Source organism: Salvelinus sp. IW2-2015, linkage group LG1 (assembly GCF_002910315.2).
Source record: "Salvelinus sp. IW2-2015 linkage group LG1, ASM291031v2, whole genome shotgun sequence".
NCBI classification, from domain to species: Eukaryota; Metazoa; Chordata; class Actinopteri; order Salmoniformes; family Salmonidae; genus Salvelinus; species Salvelinus sp. IW2-2015.
Window position 1 is genome coordinate 54,500,939 of NC_036838.1, and position 21,886 is coordinate 54,522,824.

At 43.3% G+C, this 21,886-nt stretch overlaps 1 pseudogene; it reads right to left on the reverse strand.

Moving 5' to 3' along the window:
- Positions 1-7,250: 7,250 nt before the first annotated feature.
- Positions 7,251-20,318, reverse strand: LOC111970242 (RNA-binding protein 5-like; annotated as a pseudogene).
- Between the last annotated feature and the right edge of the window lie 1,568 nt (positions 20,319-21,886).

Below are 21,886 nucleotides of genomic sequence, written 5' to 3' on the forward strand. Positions count from 1 at the left end.
GTATGTTGTTTTTTCATCATTTTTTATTGGTACAGGTTTTGGGGAAGCCTGGCTTCCGTTGGCAACCATGAATACTCGCCACTGGTTAAACAGAGGCCTGAACCTCCGGAGGATGTAGATGCTGCTGAGATACTGAGTCTTCTCTGTCTCTGTGGACATATGCAGCTTTATCTCCCAGGGTAGATCCTACATCTGATACATTGAACCGGCCTGGTGATAATTACAGATTGACATTCAATTCACACCCTTTTTAACCTTCCACCGATTCTAACACAAACACATGTCATCAGGTATATTAGGAAAATATTATTTGACTGCTATAAACGTCCATCAAAAAATAATGACATGGAAAATACAGAACATAAGTTCTACACCCAATAAATCAAGAGCTAGGAATGCAAGGCAAGTTAAGGGTCAACAGGTTCCAACGGGAGTCGAGCACCACCTTACAGACAGGGGATAGATAGAGAGCTCCCGGTAGGAGTAGAGTATTTCCGGATCTAATGGGGAGTGTCTGCTCAATAGCGGCACACCATCACAGGGAATTACAACACTCATGTGGAATTTGCCCACAAGAGGAGAAAGGGGTGCAACAAAATCAGTGATAAGTGAGAGAGAGAAGCGAGGGTTGGGGAGATCAAGAGTGCAAATATGGGAGGGAGTAAGACTGTATAGAGATAGAGAACAAAGGACAAGCTAGGATGGATAGAATAAGAGAGAGAGGTGGAAAAGGGAGAGAGAGGTGGAAAAGGGAGAGAGATGTGGAATAGAGAGAGAGATGTGGAATAGAGAGAGGTAGAATAGAGAGAGAGGTGGAATAGGGAGAACGGGTTGGAATAGAGAGAGAGYTGGAATAGAGAGAGAGAGGTGTGGGAAAGAGAGAAAGGTGGAATAGAGAGAGAGAGAGAGCTGAAATAGGGAGATATGTGGAATAGAGAGAAAGGTGGAATAGAGAGAAAGGTGGAATAGAGAGAGAGAGAGAGAGAGAGAGAGAGAGGTGGAATAGGGAGAGAGGTGGAAAAGAGAAAGAGAGGTGGAATAGGGAGAGATGTGAGACCAGGCCAGGACAGGCAGGTCTTCCCTCAGACTGTTTACGCTCCATGACTGAGGTGGAATCTATTCACTCACACGACTCGGTTGTAACTCAGTATCAGTCAAGGCCAAATGCAATTGGAGGGAGAGCGGAAAATCAAACATACCTGAGTAATTATCCTATTACCACAAGCTAACAGGTATGCTAATATAACAACATAGTAACACAAACACACAACAACCCAGGTGCATCAATCTCATCCAACCATAATTGCTGTCTCTCTTCACAGTTGCCATAGAGGTACTTAAGCGGTGGCTGTGGCTATCCCTGGATAGACGTTGTTCCTGGCCTTTGTGAAACATCCTCTCGGATCCTGTAATGGAAGCATGGCTAATATGACATTGTCTGGAAGACAATAATGATTTATGGAGTGTTCAAAAACCCAACGCCAGGCTTCATGACAGCTAAGATTAAAATGATTAACTTTCTGGCGACGAACTAGATGCAGCATATGATAAGATCTGTAATGAAGCAAGGCAATGGTTCAAGGGACGCTTCATAAATCACTGATAAGTAGCTCCAGGAGCCGTTTTGTACAGTATGTTTACAAATGCATTGTGAAATTAGTAATTAGCGTGAACGTGGTCAGTGAGCCATCACTCACAACCTCATGGCGGCAGACACCCTTCTCCCAGAGGCAGACACCCTTCTCCCAGAGGCAGACACCCTTCTCCCAGTGGCAGACACCCTTCTCCCAGTGGCAGACACCCTCCTCCCAGTGGCAGACACCCTRCTCCCAGTGGCAGACAKCCTCCTCCCAGTGGCAGACACCCTCCTCCCAGTGGCAGACACCCTCCTCCCAGTGGCAGACACCCTCCTCCCAGTGGCAGACACTTTCCTCCCAGTGCCAGACACCCTCCTCCCAGTGGCATACACCCTACTCCTAGTGTCAGGCACACCACCCATAAGGGGTAAGAGCCAGAAGGGGTCAGGGCCAGAAGGGGTCAGGGCCAGAAGGGGTCAGGGCCAGAAGGGGTCAGGGCCAGAAGGGGTCAGGGCCAGAAGGGGTCAGGGCCAGAAGAGGTCAGGGCCAGAAGAGGTCAGGGTCAGAAGGGGTCAGGACCAGAAGTGGTCAGGGTGAGAAAGGAGTCAGGGACAGAAGGGGTCACGGTCAACGCTTCAAAGAAACACACTTCACCTTTCCCTGAGCTACAACCTAAACATACAGAGAACAGATTGGTGGCTAGACAGCAAAATTATGACCCAAGCTACTTGCTTCAAACTGACTGTCAGAGAAAGAAAATACAAATTATTTTGTCTCTCCTTTCTTTCTTGAAAGTATTCTCTTCATCCACTATTTAAGTGTGTGCGCCAGAGAGCTCAATCAGCAAAGGAAAGGGTTCCAACCTCCTGTTTTCTGTATTTGTTCAAGGCTGTTACTCCTGTCTGAGCTGAGGCGGAGAGCAATGACATCACCAGTTCTAAGTGTTCCCAATGTTTTATAATGTTCTCAGTGATGGGKCAGACAACGGAACCACAGAACAACGGAACCAGTCCTGCTGTACCAGCCACTGGCTCCGTCTCCGGAATCAAAGCTGCCCCCTGAAGSCCGGTCTCTTTCTGACAACCAGGACATTTTTAAGATGATGTCATATGGATAAGCTCAATGGCAGACTCCATTTTTCAACTTACACTTGAAAGGAAAAGCACCATGGAGATTATGTAGAGAGGAGCATGATCAGGCTTTTATATTTGTCCAGTTCCACAAAACACACATGCTACTCTTTAAGGAGAATCATTTTACATGAGGCGTACATGTGACCATCTGTCATAAAACAAAGTAAATCCAGCATGTATACATTGATTTTCACTTGCATCAATTTTACAGTGAGGAAAGCTGAAACTCTAAGAGTTGTCATAAAAAGTAGAATTTACTGTAGGCCGGTTTGAGGCAAACTAATCTATACACTGTAATATTCCAATAATGATGTGAGTACTGGAGTGGCTAGGAGTAAATGGCTAAATGAAGGCCACATTTACAGTGACTTCAGGCCTAATACAAAACATCATACTGTAATTACACCCACCTCTATCCACAAAGAGCCACATAGCCGTTTGTCACATGAATGAAAAGATAGAGTGCTCACATTTTAATTTGTTTTGCACATAATGTTTGTCCGTCTGGAACTGCTGCTGTTTCAAAACCTGCATTCATGATGATCAAAAGAGTCTCTTCCCACCTCTCTCTGCTGTGCAGATTGACAGCACATCTATCTGAGGTGCTTCTAAAGCTCCATCCCCTGACTGCTGGTCCCTCGTCTGCTGTCCGACTGGGATAATTGGGCTTGCTGTGCTCCATCTCTGACACCCCTAGTGCCTGAAATCTCCAGCAGTACGTGAACGGATTACAAAACGGTGACTCGCCACCGTTGTGCCCTACTACCTCGTTTGGTCCTCATCCTCATGAAGTCCCTCTCACATTCATTTAATATTCAATCAACTGACACTACGGCATTGGCTGGCGGTCGGTAATGATGACATCTGTGACAGAGGGGGGTTTGTGACAGAGCGGATATAAAGAGGAATGGAAATCAGACCATTAAACACAAAGGAAACCTTGAGAAGTCTCTTTTCAAAGATGCCGATAGTACAGAAAATCCATGGATTCTGACTGGGCTTAACAGAGCGATATCTGCATAATACAAACCCCTTAAGACAAACAACATGCCGTTTAAAAATCTGTGTAATGTTGTAAAATTGCAAACATTAACAACCTCTAATTGCACGGCTCCAGTTATCTATTTCCTTAGTATTATAATTTAAATCTGTAAATAAAACAAGAGCTGGCCTTTACTCCATGCATAAACTAAGGGGCCACATAATCTAAAGGCCCCTAGGAAGAGTCATACATGCAATGCTATTATACTTTTTTCTCTGCATAAGATATCCCAAGATGCACATTCAACAGCAATGTCCTTTTAACAGACACAGTATTCTATATCTTTTAGTATGCACACCTTGTCGTCTTATAGCCAGACAATATTTGCGCTTTAGCTTACAGTGTGGAAGCTTGCTGTATTCCCACTGTCCATCTATAACACCATTAATACACAGATCTTCCAGACGGTAACACTTCTCTTCGAGGTGTTTCTTTAATTAACCTTAGGTTCAGAGTCCAAGTCATACAGCATACCTAATTCAAGGAAATGTATGAATTCTACTTACAATAGATATCTTCCAGATACATTCTCCATCTATATGCAAATAAAGATAATGTATTAGAAGAGTACATGTGCAMCATTGACAATATTCATTTGATCAGTGCCACTGGCTATATAACAAATTACTCTGAAGGGAAATATGTGCAGATTGCTTAATGGGGGAATCTGCAGGGATGAACAACCTGGGTGAATCAAAGAACCTGACCTTGAGAAGAACACAAACCTCCCTTAATAGAGAAATAACATCAGGACACCTCAGTATAATCCTTTTAATGTCCATGATGTATGTGCTGTCAGTGGCGCTTTGGTGAGCATGAACATTACAGTTCAGTTAAACTAAGGATACATGCAGAGACATGCTCCACGGTGGTGTGCATCCATCATTTGATGAAGGAGAACACTAATAAAAGTACTGCACTCTTAGAAAACAAGGTGCTATCTAGAACCTAAAAGGGTTCTTCTGCTGTCCCCATACGAAGACCCTTTGAAGAACCCTTTTGGGTTCCCTTTCCCCAGAGGGTTCGACCTGGAACTAAAAAGGGTTATTCTATGGGGACAGCTTTTTTCTTATGTTGTGTACTGAATAACTGACAGCCCACGGACTCAAAATCACAACATATTAGTTTTTTTACTGTAGGCCTACAGATGTTACACTGAATGTGCACTGACGGTGTCGATATCAGAGGGGAAACGGAACTGTTTCATGTATGTCTCCCTTCCTCTGTACTGCTGCAAAGAGCTATACTTGACACAGCACAGATCTCACTATTACAACCAGAGAAGAACCAGAAGGATCAGAACAACGCTGTAACAACGTCTCACATCTAATTAAAATAGAAGTCTCAGCTCCCCAAAACAATATTTATAGACTAGTTTGTTGTGTAAGGAAAAGTTGAGTSCTTTGATTCAACAGACTGTGAATGTTGAACAGCACTCGGTGTGCATGCGAGACAGTGAGTGAGACCATGCTTGGAATAGCAGAGGTCAAACATGCAGACACAAAGTAAAATGTTGGGCCCAACCGACCGACACGCAAGCATGAGCAGAAAACAAACAGTCATGTAGCTGTCCCCTTTTCACAAAGCAGAGCATGGAGAGGGGGGTTCTCTGGTACAGAGGCGATAAGAGAGCCATGGCAGGCCAGAGGACAGTGATTTATGACCAGCCTATGGTGGGGCAATGCTGGGATCACTCTGCYGCTCTCAGACTCCTGACAATGCCTACCATGGTGGGTTACCAATGATGGAGTATATGTTGACCCAGCATGGCATCACCAATCATACCTTACCACCTCTACTTCAAACCAGCCACCAGAGGGGTATGGATTCTTTTCTGCCATCAGCACTGACATAATCAAACGCTTGGCTTGCCGTGAAAAAAATTATAATACTAAGGGATAAGAGCTGCAATTGGAAGTATGAAATTAATTACTGAACCATAGCACATTTATGACACCAAAAACAAAAGTTGGATAGCAAGTCATGTGATTTCAAGCTGGGGTTTTCTCCAAAACACACTCTACATGCCCTTTAACATTGTTGGTGGCGTTTGGTTTGTTTGTGGTAATGCTATGCACTTGCCTTGTTTCCCTGCCAAGACAGGCTTTCCACTGAYTTGTGCTGCTTCCCTGCCATGTGTCTGTCTCCAGACTTAAAGACTCCCCTTACTGAGAATGCCTCTGGGTAGAAACTGCATTAACCACTCCGTTGGAGGATTGAAAATAAAGGAGCAGGTTGGATGGGAGACAGCAAAGTTTGAGTCAAAGGTAACCTGCTGATGGGAACTAAAATCACAAAACACAAATCAATGGGTCCATTTTCCTTTGAGTGGAGTCTTGTAAATGTACAGAGTAAGACACAGCAACGTAAGGCTGTTCTGTTCTACATTGACTGACTGAAGGCCGGGGTCAAGAATCCATGGACACAGCGACTTCAGATATGACTCAAGGGTTAATTAGAGCAAGCTACACAACTTCAGGGGACAAATAAAATAAAAAGGAGACATGAGCAGAGAGCTGGCACCTGGCTTGGAACCATTGACATCTGATATTTAGTCCCAGAGAAATAGCATCCGGTATCACAAGGTAATCCAATTACAGTCTCACAGCCGCTTTACCCACTGTGTTCTGGCTTTGGCCCAACCCATCTGTTTCTGGACCAATCAGATGYCCCCAAATGTGTTGGCATTCAGTGTAGGGTCAGGGGGGTACTCAGATCCAGACTTATTGCTGAGAAGAAACTAAGGTCTGTGAGCGTCGCGTAGCAAGGAGTCTGGGTAGCCATGGCAATGGACAGACAAGTCAGTTTTACAACATCCTATTTCTTATCACCTTCAACAATACCCAAGACCAATGAGCAAAGACCATTGTGCAAATTCCATAATTTAAAAAAATAAAAACATCTTAGGCGTATTCCAGTTTATTGCATTATCTGAATGGGTAACATGGGAAGACAAATACGTTCAGGTTCAGTGACTGTACATATCTCAAAAGAACACTGCTGCCACCCAATGGAGAGTTACCGAACATCATTTGTCTGACAGATACAGTCCATTATTGCACACCTTTCCAAACTAATATCACACATTTCACAGAAATAAACCACAGACTCAAATTCAAGTAGATTTGATATTTTACTTAAAAAAAGGTGCGCACACAATACAGAGTATAAATCAAACAAGGAAAGGAATAAGTCCATGTAAAAGGCTGTGTTAAAATAAATGCCCATGTGTAGCTGAAACCGCCCGGTGGCGTACAACAAGTACTCTACAACGSCAGATCTGGCTGCAATAACACTACACATCAGCCACACACAACACATGGCAAAACAAAAAGCTACATCCCTTAAAAGGATTGATTAGGAGGTCAAAGACAGCTTGCTATTTGGGTTGAGTCTGTAGAGCAACTTAGCACCAACTCCACTGCTTCTTCTCCCACTCTCCTGCCATCTTGCTCACATTAATCCAGTCTCTCAGATCATCTGGCTCTGTCAGGACTGGGGGGGGGGGTGAATGGCCCTCCAACAAGCATAGAGAACACTGCAGAAATGTGGAGGCCCTAACGGTCTCCCTACAGCTACATTGTCTCAACAGCTACGGACAGATTGCATTGCTGGTAGTACAGTGAGGTGGGCCCACAGATACAGTAAGAGGTGGGCTCAGTCCAAAAGATCCGCTAGGGTTTGGCAGGCACATTAATTCGACCAATGTTCCCCCTACATACAAACACAGGGACACAGTCGGGATTGGGTGATGTGGGGTGTGTTCAGCAGAACAGAACGATGTGCAACGTTTGAGTCAAAGGAAACGGTGCTGTTATGAAGAATGTTGAGTATGGTGGTACAGAGGGCAATTGTGTATGGTGCACTGCATTAGTTTAGCGATTTCAAAAGGTCACGCCAATATTGATCAGGTCACACCCACCAAAAGCAAACATAGCTCAATGGCGGTTGAAGAACGGTGTGCACCGTTTGAGTAATGTGTCATTCCGTACAAGCCTTCAGTGACTCACTCAATTTAGCGAAATGTTTAATAAACTGAAAAGGAGGAAAGGTCAGTCCAGTTCTTTGAAGCGTGCGAACATGGCCTTGCGCACCGCTTGTTTGTAGGTGGCATGATTCCAGACAACAGACTCTTTTTTCTTCCTCTGTGGGAGATAAGATAGGAAGCACAAAGGGTTAAAATCACCACCAAGCTTTAAATAAAAAAAGCGGGTTAAAATCACCAACTAGCTTTAATAGAACCTCGTTATGGTCGGACCCTTTCCCCCCTCAATTTTCGCCTAAAATGACATACCCAAATCTAACTGCCTGTAGCTCAGGACCTGAAGCAAGGATATGCATATTCTTGATACCATTTGAAAGAAAACACTTTGAAGTTGGTGGAAATGTGAAATTAATGAAAGAGAATAACATTAGATCTGGTAAAAGATAATACAAAAGAAAAAAACATGCACTCCCCCATCAACTTTGAAATGCTAGAGAAAGGCCATTATATCACTTACGAGTCTAGGCACAATTTAGCAGTGCATGTGCAAAGTTCTAGACTGATCCAATGAACCATTGCATTACAGTTCAAAATGTTGWWTCAAGTCTGCCCAAATGGTCAACTGATACATTTTCAAGTTCATAACTATAGAGAACATACAAAATTGATATGGTAATAAAAATTACACAATCCCAGGAATGTCATAAATGATGGATAATTAGCTTCCCTACAGAAAAGACACTAACCTTCACACATCTAGATGGGGGACACAGCAGGGGTTCAAACTGTAGAACCCAGCTCCTACATTTGAATATAAAAATGGATTTTATCAAACAAAACGATGCTACATTTTATCTCTGGGACCCTCAGGATGACAAATCAGAGCAAGATTACTGAAGTACATTATTTAACTTTAGAGGTATCAAACCAGTTGCCATGATAAAAGTTTGTCGTTGTGCACTCTCCTCAAACAATAGCATGGTCTTTTTTCACTGTAATAGTTCAATTGGACAGTGCAGTTAGATTAACAAGAATTTAAGCTTTCTGCCGATATAAGACATGTCTTTGTCCTGGGAAATTTTCCAGTTACTAACAACATCATGCTAATCACATTAGCGCACGTTAGCTTAACCGTCCCGCGGGGTGGACACCAATCCCGTAAAGGTTAAATTAAAAAAACTACTGGGATTAAAATCACCACATAGCTTTGAATAAAAATAAAATAAAAAAAAACGGGGGTTAAAATCACCACCAAGCTTTAAATGAAAAAAACAAAAAAACGGGGGTTAAAATCACCACCAAGCTTTAAATGAAAAAAACAAAACAACTGGGGTTAAAATCACCAAAAAACCCAACTTGCCAACAGACTGAAAAAGAAAGATGTTATAGTACCTCAACAGGCTCAGAACCTAACCCCGGCCTCTCGCTGCCTTTATGCATGTCCCTGGAGCCACCGACCCAGCTATTCTGGTGTTGATGTTTCCTTCTCTTCTGTTCAGGGGAGCCGTTGGACTCCCTGGCACTCAGCTGTGGAACAGATTACAGACATCAATACATCGTTCATATAACATTTCAACAATACTTCCTGAACATAGCTGAATCGGAGGTTAGAGAGATTAAGGCAACTAAAATTAAGCTTTTCACAACTATTGAACTGCTTTACAACTACTTATCAAATGTGTACATCTAGCCTCCACTGACCTCTTTCTCCTGGTTCTCCAAAGCCTCCAGCTCTTTCTTTGATCTCTTGATCTTCATGTGGATCTCCATGTTTTGCTTGTGGAGGTCTGAGAGCTGCTGGTGGCGCACCAGTCCGTCCTTATTGGGGAACTGTCTCCTACACAGCAGGCACGCCATCTTCTTCCAGTCTGTCAGCTTGTCTTCCTTCTCCTGAGACTGACTCCTAGAGGCCTGAGGATCCTCATGCTGCACCACCTCCTCCTCCTCATCACTGCCTGTTGCTGCGTAGTCTGACGCCAGCAGGCCCAGAGAGCCAATGGACTGCTGGGAAGGGTGGGGAGCAGGAAGTTCAGAAACAACGTCACCGGGGATGGAGGAAGACACCCCACAGACATAATGGTTTGGAATCAAATTGATCCCTTTCCCTCTGCTCATACACAACAGAACATTGTAGGCTTTTGACAGTGACCTCACCAATCAATCAATCTTACCTTTGAGCCCTTCCCCTCTTTCTTGGGAGGAGCCATAGGCTTCTTGAAGAGGTCGTCTCCACCCTGTTTGGGGAAACAGAGAAGAGGGACAGTGAAAAAAAAKCGATTTAATTCCACACCATTCCATTAAAGTGCATGCATGTCACAGAGGCTCCCGGTACCCACCTTCCTCTCGAAGATGGTGAAGGCTGCGTCAGCTGCCTTGGAGGACTTCCTGTCATCCAGCCCGCCACCGGAGGTCTTGAGTACAGGGGACGGAACACGGACGCTGTCCTTCTGACGGTTCTGGATCTTAGCCCAGCGCTCCATATCCTTCATGATCTGAGACAGACATGCGTGTTAACCATCTATAAGGTGGTGTATTGTTCCTATAGCTTCATTATACTTGACTATATTGTGGGTTAACCTTGAAAGCGGCTAGGCTCCTGGGTTTCTCTTCTTTCTCTCCTGGTTTGTCTTTGTTGTCTTTCTTGTCCATGCGAGGTGCAGTGTCCTCCTCCTCTCTCCTCTCGGGGGAAGGGTTGGGGTTAGGGTTAGGGGCAGGAGTGGGGTTCAGGAGCTGGGGAGGGTCGAAGTGGGGGGTTGGCTCTGGTCTCTTCATGTCCAGCGGAGCGTCTGCTGCTGGATTAGCCAGAATGGCCTGTACGTCTGGTGCCAAGGCAACACCAGACTGGGCAATGGGGAGCTGGGTGTCTGTAGAGTGTCCTCCGGGAACAGGGATGTACGTCTTGGACACACTGTCCCAGTACAGGTACTCCTGGGTCTGGGCATTGTAGAAATACTGCACACACATACACACACACACACGTTGGACATGAAGGACGTAGAGTAGCACAGACACACCAAGGTAATTTGAAGATAATGTATCACATATGAGCTACTGTGTAGAACTCTTACCCTAGAGGCAGGGTCATAGTACAGGGTAGTCTGGGGATCATAGTAGAACCCAGAAGTGGCATCATACAGGTAGTTCGTCATGTCTGGAGTTTCAGTAGCTGGACAAAAAAAAACAGTTGTTAAAAGAGTATGACAAGATGACAATGATTCATTTCCTGTCTGTCTATTCACATACTTTCCACAGATTCACAAGAGCTTCTGAAGCTGCATATTCCCTGATGTCTGAGAAGGGCACTTGGCCTACTGTTTGGCCTTACCATAGCTGTAGCCATCAGTGCCTTGATCTCCTGTTGCTGCCATCCCCCCTGCTGCTGCAGCAGAGGAGACCTGGGGGTCCAGAGCCTGGTGGTAGGGATCAACTGGTGGAGGTTCAGCATAGCCACCTCCCTAGGATGTGGAAGAGGGAAGCATTGGTTAGAAGAGCATTTCACACTCACTCAAGCATTTCCTCTGCTTAAACTGTCAATGTTTCTTTACTTTTGGATAAAGTGGTTTTATAATAGTCTGATGGTGTCTTACCGAAGTCATGCTGGAGTTCAAGTGCGAAACAGATYAATTGGAGAGAGGGTCTGAGCCCATCGGTCCACCCATATGATCGCCTAGGTAAAAATAATACAAATCATTTTCTTCCTGCTCATTTTCTACTCAACATGACCTGACGATTGAAGCATGTTGAGCTGAAAGACAAACAGCCACAGCCCAACGCAATATTTGTTGTCTCTTCATGTACAGATCCCAGAGGGCATACATTGTCAGGTAGAATAGTGTTTGAATGGGGATACTAACTAATGAGAGAGGTCTCACCTTGCATGTTAGGTGGGGGGCCTCCTGGTGGCTGGTTGTGAGGTTGGGATGAATAGTACTGCTGCTGCTGTGATTAGGGTACAAAACAACACATTCGTTTTCTAACCAACACACTATCTCAACAAAACCAAAAATGATACCAAACACCTAACGTACCTCCGTTATACTGGCCTCAGGTGGGTACCCCAGGAGAGAAGTGTTGGATTTATCAAACTCTTTTCTGTAGCTAACAGGGGAATAGGAACCATCAAATCATCAGTGGTAAAAAAATAACATCACTGGTCTTATACTGAAAAGCTTGGTTACATGATATAAGTGTCACTCACTTTTGGTTCTTCAGTGGCTTAGCAACCTCAGCGTAAACCCTGACCCCGTCGATAGAGAGAGGCCTGGGCTTGGTGAGGAGCTCTACCAGACGGGTCACTTGCTAGGATGGAAGAAGGCCACGTCATGACATCCACAGACGTAACATCCATTAAGCAGMGTACAACTCTCAGACATTCATACACATGGGAGTGCAATAAACCATGACAAAGTGGCCAACTGACATGTAATGGCAGCTATGTGATACCTCATGGGAGTCCATGTCTACGAAGCAGAAGCATTTGGCTCCCGGGGGTTTTCCTCTGACCAGACGAACGTTCCTCTCATCAAGGTAGGCGAAGGGGTCCAGGGATTTCAGAATGGTCTCCACTGTAGTGGTGGGCTTCACATTCTTTATGATCATGGCTGTGAGGAAACAGAGGAACAAGCACACTGATCTTGAGCTTTCCTTAGAAACAAACAAATGTTTTAAATAAACAATCACACCAACTCCTTACTAGGGTTCCCTATTCCCCAAAGATTCCAATTCTAAATACCCTACTCCCCAACGATTCCAATTCTAAATTCCCCAACGATTCCAATTCTAAATTCCCTACTCAACTATTCCAATTCTAAATTCCCCAACGATTCCCATTCTAAATTCCCTAACAATTCCAATTCTAAATTCCCTAACAATTCCAATTCTAAATTCCCTACTCCAACTATTCCAATTCTAAATTCCCTACTCCCCAACTATTCCAATTCTAAATTCCCCAACGATTCTCATTCTAAATTCCCTAACGATTCCCATTCTAAATTCCCTATTCCCCAACGATTCCCATTCTAAATTCCCTACTCCCCAATGATTCCAATTCTAAATTCCCAACTATTGCAATATTGCCCCAGCTCACTCACTCTTGCTCTCCTTAAAGATGGGGTCCATCTGATGTGGGCCAGGGCCTTGGCGAGGGGGGTTGCGGCTGGCCCAGGACTCTGCCTGCTGCTCAGCCTCCTGCTGTCTAAGTTGCTGGTCCACCTGCTGCTGCCAGGCCTCTGGGGTGAGGTCAGAGCTGCGCTGCCATGAGCCCTGCTGGGACAGGGGGTCAACTGGGGTCTTGGTTTGGGAGACATCCTGGCTGTGGTGCTCATTCTTGGCCTTGTTGACCAGGAGCTGGCCTGGGCTTGCCAGTAGGGGTTCCTGGGTCAGAGGGCCTGCCTTGTGCCCTGGTTCCTAAAGCAGCAAGAGAAGGCACATCAGTTATTTAGTGGTGGTTGTCTCAACAACCTATGGCTTAACATAAGGAGCACAGGCAAATCAAATCCAGCATGCATACAAATCTTGGGGTGGACATTACCAATAAGAAAAAGATCTATGCTTGCTAGCATGCTTAAAACAAGAACAAAGGTAAAGGGAATAAATCACTTCCATCTACAAAAGGCCCTAACTGTGATATCCAACACTTACTAGAGCTTCCTTGCCACTTCTGTCCGGCTGGACGTATCGCATCAGAGCTGTTTTAGTGCCAACCTTCAGGGATCCCTGAAAAACAGGAAGAGAGTGAGCTAGATTCAAACTGAGAAATCTGCTTCCTTGCCAACCAAGTGACTCACAATTCTAAATGTTCCAAGAGAATAACAGACTCCCATCATGCACTGTGGCAGGTTTAGTCCTCCTCAGTGGCGAGGGTAAAGGGGACGACCATTATGGTTCTGACAGGAATATGGAACTTAGATCGACCAATACCTTCCAAGGTATTTCCTCCATGCTATAGCATTACTGTTTGCCAGGAGGTGGAAATTCTAGCTTTTCTCATGTACAGTACTTTGGGGAGGAGATTATGAATTTCATATTAGTGGTCTTACTAGATAAAGCTAGAAAGCTATATTCTTTGACAGTATAGGACTCAAATATGTACTTAAAATGTGTACTTAATCCAACATGAAATTCAATATACCATTGTGTCGGCAGTGCTCTGTAAATGTATATGACACTAATCTGCATAAAGGCATGACTGACATGACTGCATGATTTGACATGCAAGCTGTAGGTTGGTAGACTCAAAATCTCCAGTTTAACTAAAATGGTGAGTGGCAGTTATATCTACAATAACCCATACTTGCTGAGTTCGGTATCGTTAACAGGGTTAGGATTGTAAGATCCAGGAACCAAGACGAGTGTATTTTAAACTTTTTATGTAATCGTTGATGGGTAAAGATACAGCTGACTACATGAAACAATTGCGAGGAAGCGCATGTTTCTAGAATCAATATCTTAGGTAACTAAATCATAACCATTGTATGGTAGACCCAAAACCATTGTAGCAACCAGCTACCCAATGGGGTAAATTAACACAGAAGACACATCAAAGGAACGTGTAACACCTGTCACTGGTTCTGCTTCTTTCCAGCCTTGAGCAGAGCCAGATATGGCTCTGGCCTTGATGATGGTCTGTTGCTTAAGATTGTAGTACATCACGATTCCCTCAATATGGGAACCAGAATACGCCAATATGGTTGGGAGAATATCAGTTATATATACCCATGGCGTGCACCACTGACATTCACCTGTGCTACCATGGCTAAAAACCAACCATTGCAGGCTGCTGATACTTTACATGGCTCTATACCAATAGGACCAATTGAAAGGTCTCACAACAAAAGGAGAAAGTGAGCCAAGAACTGTGGTCAAGAGAAAAGATTCCTGTTGTCAAGTGAATGTGCATCAAGATGTATACTTGTATTTAGCAGGCAAGAGTGGATCTGATGTGGAGGATGCATTTAGAGATGGAGTCCATCCATTCAGCAATGCAAAGGAATAACGTTACTATGGATGATGCACAGCTCTCTCTGTGTAGAGAAAGATGAATGAAATTGAACATTGTCCACTTGTTGAGATCAAGGAATGAGTAAAACCCTCAAGACACAAACAGTCACAGAGTATTCTAGAATGTATGTAGTAAGTACCCCCAAGACACTGAGGTAAAGTTGGCCTTGTGGATAGCCAAAGGTGATGGCAAGATATTGCCAAGAAGGAATAAGTCAAAGGAAAAAGGGTCACAGAAAACTGTAAACAGATCAACTTTCCAATATTGCCACCAAAGGACCGTTGAAAGGATAATGGCCACCACCAAAATGAATAGCAACTTCGTGTACGTTTAAAGTCTGTGTAAAGTTGAAAGGGGAAAAAACAAACCTAGTATGGACTTGAACGCTAGCTCAGAAATGGCTGCCTTACTCGTGTAAGCACAACCCATCCCAAAGCAGCAGTCAATTCTTTTTTAGAATCTATTGAGCTTCAAGTTCCAAAAATAACTTTATATTGGAATATGTAAATATGTAAATGATTCAAAGCTAATATAAAATCTAAACTGAGTAGTCTGATCTGGAAAAGACCTTAGGATCCTTAGTATATTATTCTGCAGGTAATACCCATAACACCAATAGCTACTATTCCCAGCCTGATAAAAACAATGTTAAAATGACGCAAAAAAAACATGAAGGATCTGACATTGCTATCTAAAAATGATCAGATATCACTGTAAAGAAAACTATCCAACTAAGACTTGGATGGACAGAGGACCAAGAATCCAGGAACAAGACCCATTATGATAATATGCCTATGGGCTTAGACATACAACGTACCTTATTTCTTATTCCATGTATCCAAACATTTACCTCATTTATTGTTTTGAGACTACGTGATTTTTTTCTCAGAGATGGTTTTCTTTGTTTTCATTTCTAAATTCATTCCGATTTAAGAGGATTACATTACGGCAAACAAATCTGGAGAATGTTGTTCGAAGTGGTTTCTCTTTTTCTTTCTTTTTCAATGCCAAGTGCATCACCAGAAGCACGCCTCCTCTTTGACCTCATTATTAAGCTATTGTTGTGCGAAGTCCCCTTGAACCTACGCCAACGATGTCAATTCACACACCCACAGGTAGGGAGTAACTCCCATAAATGATCCCAAACAATAACCAACCCTGCTCCCACCTCTCCCCCTTCTAAAATGCCCGCCCCCAGCCCAAGCCTTCTTCCTGCCCGAAGGCACAGCCGATGTAGAGAGATGAGGATGGGCCACCTGGTTGGATTCCATGAAGTGGACTGCATCCTCGAGGTTTAAAAACTCCACATAGGCCGTATCGTAGCTGTAACCTGGGGACAGCATTTGAAATACAGATGGATTTGCGTTAGTCAATGCCAGTAAGGACAGCAGTTCACGAAAGGAGATCACATTCAGCATTTTTGTGGTGATGGTGTAGCATTTCGATGAATACATTGGGGGAAATCGAACATTGTCCTAATTCTTCATTTTTTGACATGTATGCCAATCTCTCCATACCTTTGCAGCACAAAATGCATTCTAGTCATTTATCTTTAATATTTGAGTTGGCATAGTTGTCCTTAATTAAAAGCCAGTACCAACATCTTTTCCAGATCCAACTATGGATTGAATGTTGTCTGTAAACATACTCCCAAGTACACCAACTACAGCTTACTTAAAATTTCCCTCTTAAGGTAAATTCCTGCAAGCATAGCATAACCTAAGTGCTACTAAGGCATATGTGTACTGTGTATGATTTAAGTGCTACTAAGGCATAGGCCTACTTTGTATGAAAGAAAGTATGGATTGTCTTGCTGCATTTTAAACCTGCCATAATACTGTCACTCAGAAACTTGGTATTGTAGCTTCTCAGGGATCCAAAATGTAACGTAGATGGCTGATGCAGTCCTACAATCAAATCATTGAGAAAACTTTAGTCTAAGCTGAATGACGAGAACAGCAACACCAAGAACCTGAAGTACTTACATAGTAATAATATAAACTTGTTGCCCATATTCTATCGTAATCAATTCGTTTTTTGTTTCAATAAAATAGAAAATGGTGTATAAGGAAACAAATAAGGTGTGAACAACATAAGAGATTGCGTGTCATAAGAACTTTAGTGACTGATAGTCACTGTCAAAGACTGCTGCAATCAGGATGTTTGGACAGTGTTCCTACATTGTCAGGAATGAAAAACGCTAATGGCTAAATACTTAGAAAACTTGGCTGTTGAACTGATGAGCGATTGCATCAAGACCGAGAACATCGGAGGCAACAAAGACACTTTGAAAAGAATATGAGCGTATGATTCGAATAGCGAAATAGCGAAACAATTCGTAGGAGATTCGAGATATCGTTCGAGTTGAGCATGTCCACACGGGGACTTTTGTCTCACCTGGCACAACATTCTTGATTTTCATGCCCTGCATTGGGACACCATCACGGACTGCAAAGGCGCCAAGGATCTAAAAGATAATTAAATATTGTTAGGCTCTAACCTTAACACACACACACATATACGTATATAACTAAACTTCTTTCACCTAACTGCATGATTTTGTGAAATCAGAAAAGTATCAAGTCAAAAGCTAAATGTCTGTGTTTTGATTCCTACCTGCTCCATTGTGGCTGTCTTAGGAATTCCAGTGATGCAAATTGTATGAGTAACCTTGTCCTTCACCGATGCACTCCGGTAATCCTGATCCTTTAGTTGACAGTCCAAATAACAGGTTAAAGCAATTGAAATTCATATGAATGACAAAATGGACAACTAACAGATGTACAAGAACATTTGTATGGAATTTGTATTTAGATGCATAAAAAACGTTTAAATTTTCTCTGGGTTTAGTCTAAATATTGGCTTTACTAACCTGGGAACCAGAGTCACTGAATTTTGGAACCGGGACTGCTTTGGATTCTTTTAGAACTTTGTCAGGTCCTGGGAGCTCCTCATGTTTGTAGTCAAAGACTATCCCTGGACCTGTTCTGTAATCAATGTCCCTGTAGTCCTGGTCTTTGCCTTGGAAGTCTGGCCCTGGAACCAGCTTAACCCTCTCTGGGCCTTGTTCAAGCAATGCATCCTTCGGCCCTTTGAAACGAGTTTTATCGTTTGGCCCATGGCCCAGTGGAGTTGGTGGAGTCTTCTCTAGGATGTATGGGGGTCTGTCCTTCTCCAAGAGGTATGGGGGCCTGTCAACTCGATTTGGTGCATTTTGATTCTGCTTGGTATCCCCATGTTCGGGCCAGCGCTTGCCGTCATTCTCTCTGTTCGGCATGTTTGGCAGGAGCCCAGGACCCATGGGTGGAAAGGCAGGGTCCTGAAGACTTCTACGGCCAAAAGGTGGCAGATCCATGCCAGGGATATCTGTGGGTGGCTTTTTATCCCAGTTCTGGGAACCTGGAGCTTCTCTGTTGGGGCGAGGGAAGCCAAAAGGAGGCCCATCTTTTTTCCCAGGGAATTCTGTAGATGGCATGTTCCTTTCTTTAAAGTTTGCTGGCTCTCCAAGAAGACTGCCTTCTCTGGACACTGGAGGGAATCGCTGTCCCTGCATCTCTTTGGAGAAAGGAGGAAGACCTCTGGTCATGGGAGATGGAAGAGAGTCATCCTTCTTCTTACGGTTCTTCCACTCCTCTGCAAGCGACACCTCTTCCATTTCTGGGAATTCTCTGTCTCTAAGGGTGCCTTCTGGATCTGTACCCATAAACTTGGGTCTGTTTGGGCCACCAAGATCTGGAGGGCCGCTAGGCCTTCCCCTGACATCCATTGGAGCACAATCATTGTCGGCAAATCTTACGGGAGATCTATCCCTACCTCTGAATTCAGCTGGAGCTCCAACGCGGTTCCTGAAGTCCGTATCAGACTCAAATCTTTTCCTTGGATTCAATGGAGGAGCACCCCTCCTGTCAAAGTCCATCATTCCCCTGTCTCGATCTCGGTCTCGTGGAGGCATGTCCATATTAAACCCATCAATGTCATCCATGCCCATCGGGGGCCTGTCCCTATCACGCATGTCTCTGAACCCCTCATTTCTACCCATAGGCTCCATGGGAAATCCTCCTCGCCTTCCATCCATGTCTGGATTGTTGAAGCCTGGCATATCCTTGCGGAACATATCCCTGTCTCTCATGTCCATAAATCTGTCATTTGGCTCTCGTAGATCTCGTGGAGGCATGCCTCTCCCTCCCATGCCTCTCCCCCTCACATCTCTCCCTCCCATTCCTCTCCCTCCCATGCCTGGCCCAGGCCCCATGAAACTACCACCAGCAGCTGCATTAAGCAGCTTGTCCCTGATTGACATTTCATACTGCCTTCTGAGGCTGAAGTCTGGTTCTTCTCCAGGTCTCCCCAGGAAATCCCTAGGTGGTTCTCCTCTCCCTCCTATGTCATGTGGTTCCATATCACGGTCCCTCATATCAGACTGGCCCCTCATATCAGGTGGACAGTCCATTCTCCTCATGTCCATAGGAGGCCCATGATCCTGTGGTCCCCTGGGACCCATGTTCATTCCGTCTCTACCCCTGAAATCAGGCATAGGGCCATCTCGGCCCCCAAACATTTCTCCACGATTGTCCCCACTGGAACAAAAAAGTCAGAATTCATACTTTGGGCTCTAAACATTTACAAACATTTTAAAATTAAGTAGCTCTCAAATCAAGTAACCACCATAAGAATGTAAAAACATTAACTTTCTCTTGCAAAATAGTTTTTCTATTTGCATACTGCCATTCCCACCATCTGCTTACCGAAAGGGTGGGCCCCCTTGTGGTCCTCTCCTGGGTCCGTCCCACATCATTTTCATATAACCAACTTATCTGACAGAGCAAAAATATGTCATGTTAAATCCCAGACAGTAATTTACCTCCAATGCATTTTTTCCTTCACAGTATAAATACCCCTTCTATAGGGAGATTGATAAGCATCTGAGAAAATTAAAGTAAACAAAAACAGTGTAGCTACTACAAAGCGAGATGGTATTGATACCATAGTCTGCATCAACCACCATCTTTATTTAGCCTCGTATGTTGTGCCAATGAATGGAGTCGTTAGCAAACTAGATATGTGACATTGGTATTAAGTTATGGCTAATACTTGTGTTACTAACGTTAGCTAGCTAAATTGAGTAAGATAGTAGCTAGCTCCATTCAGTCAATATTTACTACACCATTTGTTGATCAGTTGAAACTAGCTAGTTTACTGTCTGGCTAGCTATCAAGTATGTTGATGAAAAACAAGCAAGGTAGACGATGGCGTGCATTGCCAGTTAATGACGACGTTTCATCTAGCTAACTAACGTTATCCGTGCTGGCAACCATGTCTAGCTAGCTACAGTAACGACAACGTTTAACTGCCTCCATCGGCTTTGTATTCCAAGCCACGAGCGAGCTAATATACTGGCAGGTACCCATCTGTTTTCAAAGAATACGCGGTATGTTTTTATTTCACGCCAGATGTTGATATGAGCGTTACATAATCATATTTCATAAATTTCTACGTATTTTTCATAGGGGAGACTCACCTTGATATTTCTTCTGAGAAACAATCGGGGAATAAATGGAGACCGGAAATTTTAAGGAACCGATATTTCCGGGGAGGGTAACTTTTAAGTGGGAATAGTAGTCCTCTGACAGTGTGGGAACTACAGTATCCACTGACGGCAGCAAGTATACTATGGAACGCTGTTTGACGCGTCAAATAACACTATTTGACACGTTAAATAAGCTTTTAATTTTACACGTCAAATAACACCGTTTAATTGTAGAATGTTGTGTTGGACCGTAACTTCTGGTATTAGCTAGGTAGCCACTTGTTGTTAGCCTATTGAAATTGAACTTCAGTTCATGGAAATAAATAGCTAGCCAGCTACTAAACCCTGTTGCCCAAAGCTAACGTTATAAACAGCCAGCTAGCTTCATGACGCTCGAACGGACCGGGTTATGTGTTATGAAGCTAGCCACAATACCGATTAGGCACAAAATTGGAATTTGCTGTTTGCCTTCAAAATAAAAGTACGTATTTGAAAGTGATGCAGAAGGTTACAATTGGTGGAATCATGRCATATTTAGACTAGATAATGTCAAACAAGGTTGGAATATGAAGCAATGAAATGGGGTATCAGTCTACTCGGTGACACCCACAGAACACAACTGTGAAGAGTTTACYCAAATATTAGCGTTGTAGCTCTTATCGCGGGACTGTGACTGTGTGAAAGCACCTCCCCAGTCAGCCTATTGTGTGTATTGACATTCATATTGCACTGTACAGCTTTACCTAAGGAMTGGGGATCAATGAAATGGGGTATCAGTCTACCCAATACCCAATATATTTTTTCCCAACGTCCTCAGAGTTATCAGACTCCAAAACATCCACGCGGTATTGTTATTCCTCTGGAATAGTGTTCAATACACATAGGTTGACAATAAATGTGGCTCAATTCACAGTTATTTCTGAGTCCCACAATAAGAGCTACGACACCAATGTTCTCCGGGTGTCACTGAGTAGACTGATACCCCATGTCATTGATCCACAATCCATAGGTAAGGCTAGTGGTTACAGCGTTGGGCCAGTAACCGAATGGTTGTTAGATAGAATCCCCGAGCTACTAAGGTAAAACAACTGTCGTTCTGCCCCTTAACAAGGCAGTTAAACCACTGTTCCTAGTCCGTCATTGTAAATAAGAATTTGTTCTTAACTGACTTGCCTGGTTAAATATATATATATATATATATATATATATATATATATATATATATATATATATATATATATATATATATATATATATATATATATATATATATATATATATATATAGCTAGCCAGCTATATATATATATATATATATTATAAATTAAAATGCTCTACAGTGAAATAAGTATGCCCCTAATGCAATTCTAAAGTCTAATACATCCAGTGTGATTTAAACCGATCTTTGTCAAATTAACAAATTATTGTCTTTTGTTGATTTTATATAACATTTCAACCTCATTTAGCATGATATATTCAATGTCATAATTCTACTATTTGTATTAATTTGCATCACTGTCAATGACACTTTTATTTGAAGGCTAACCGCAAAGTCCACAAGTGTGGCTAATCCTTATTGTGGCTATCTTCACATAGATGGGTCCGACCACCATTGATCAAATA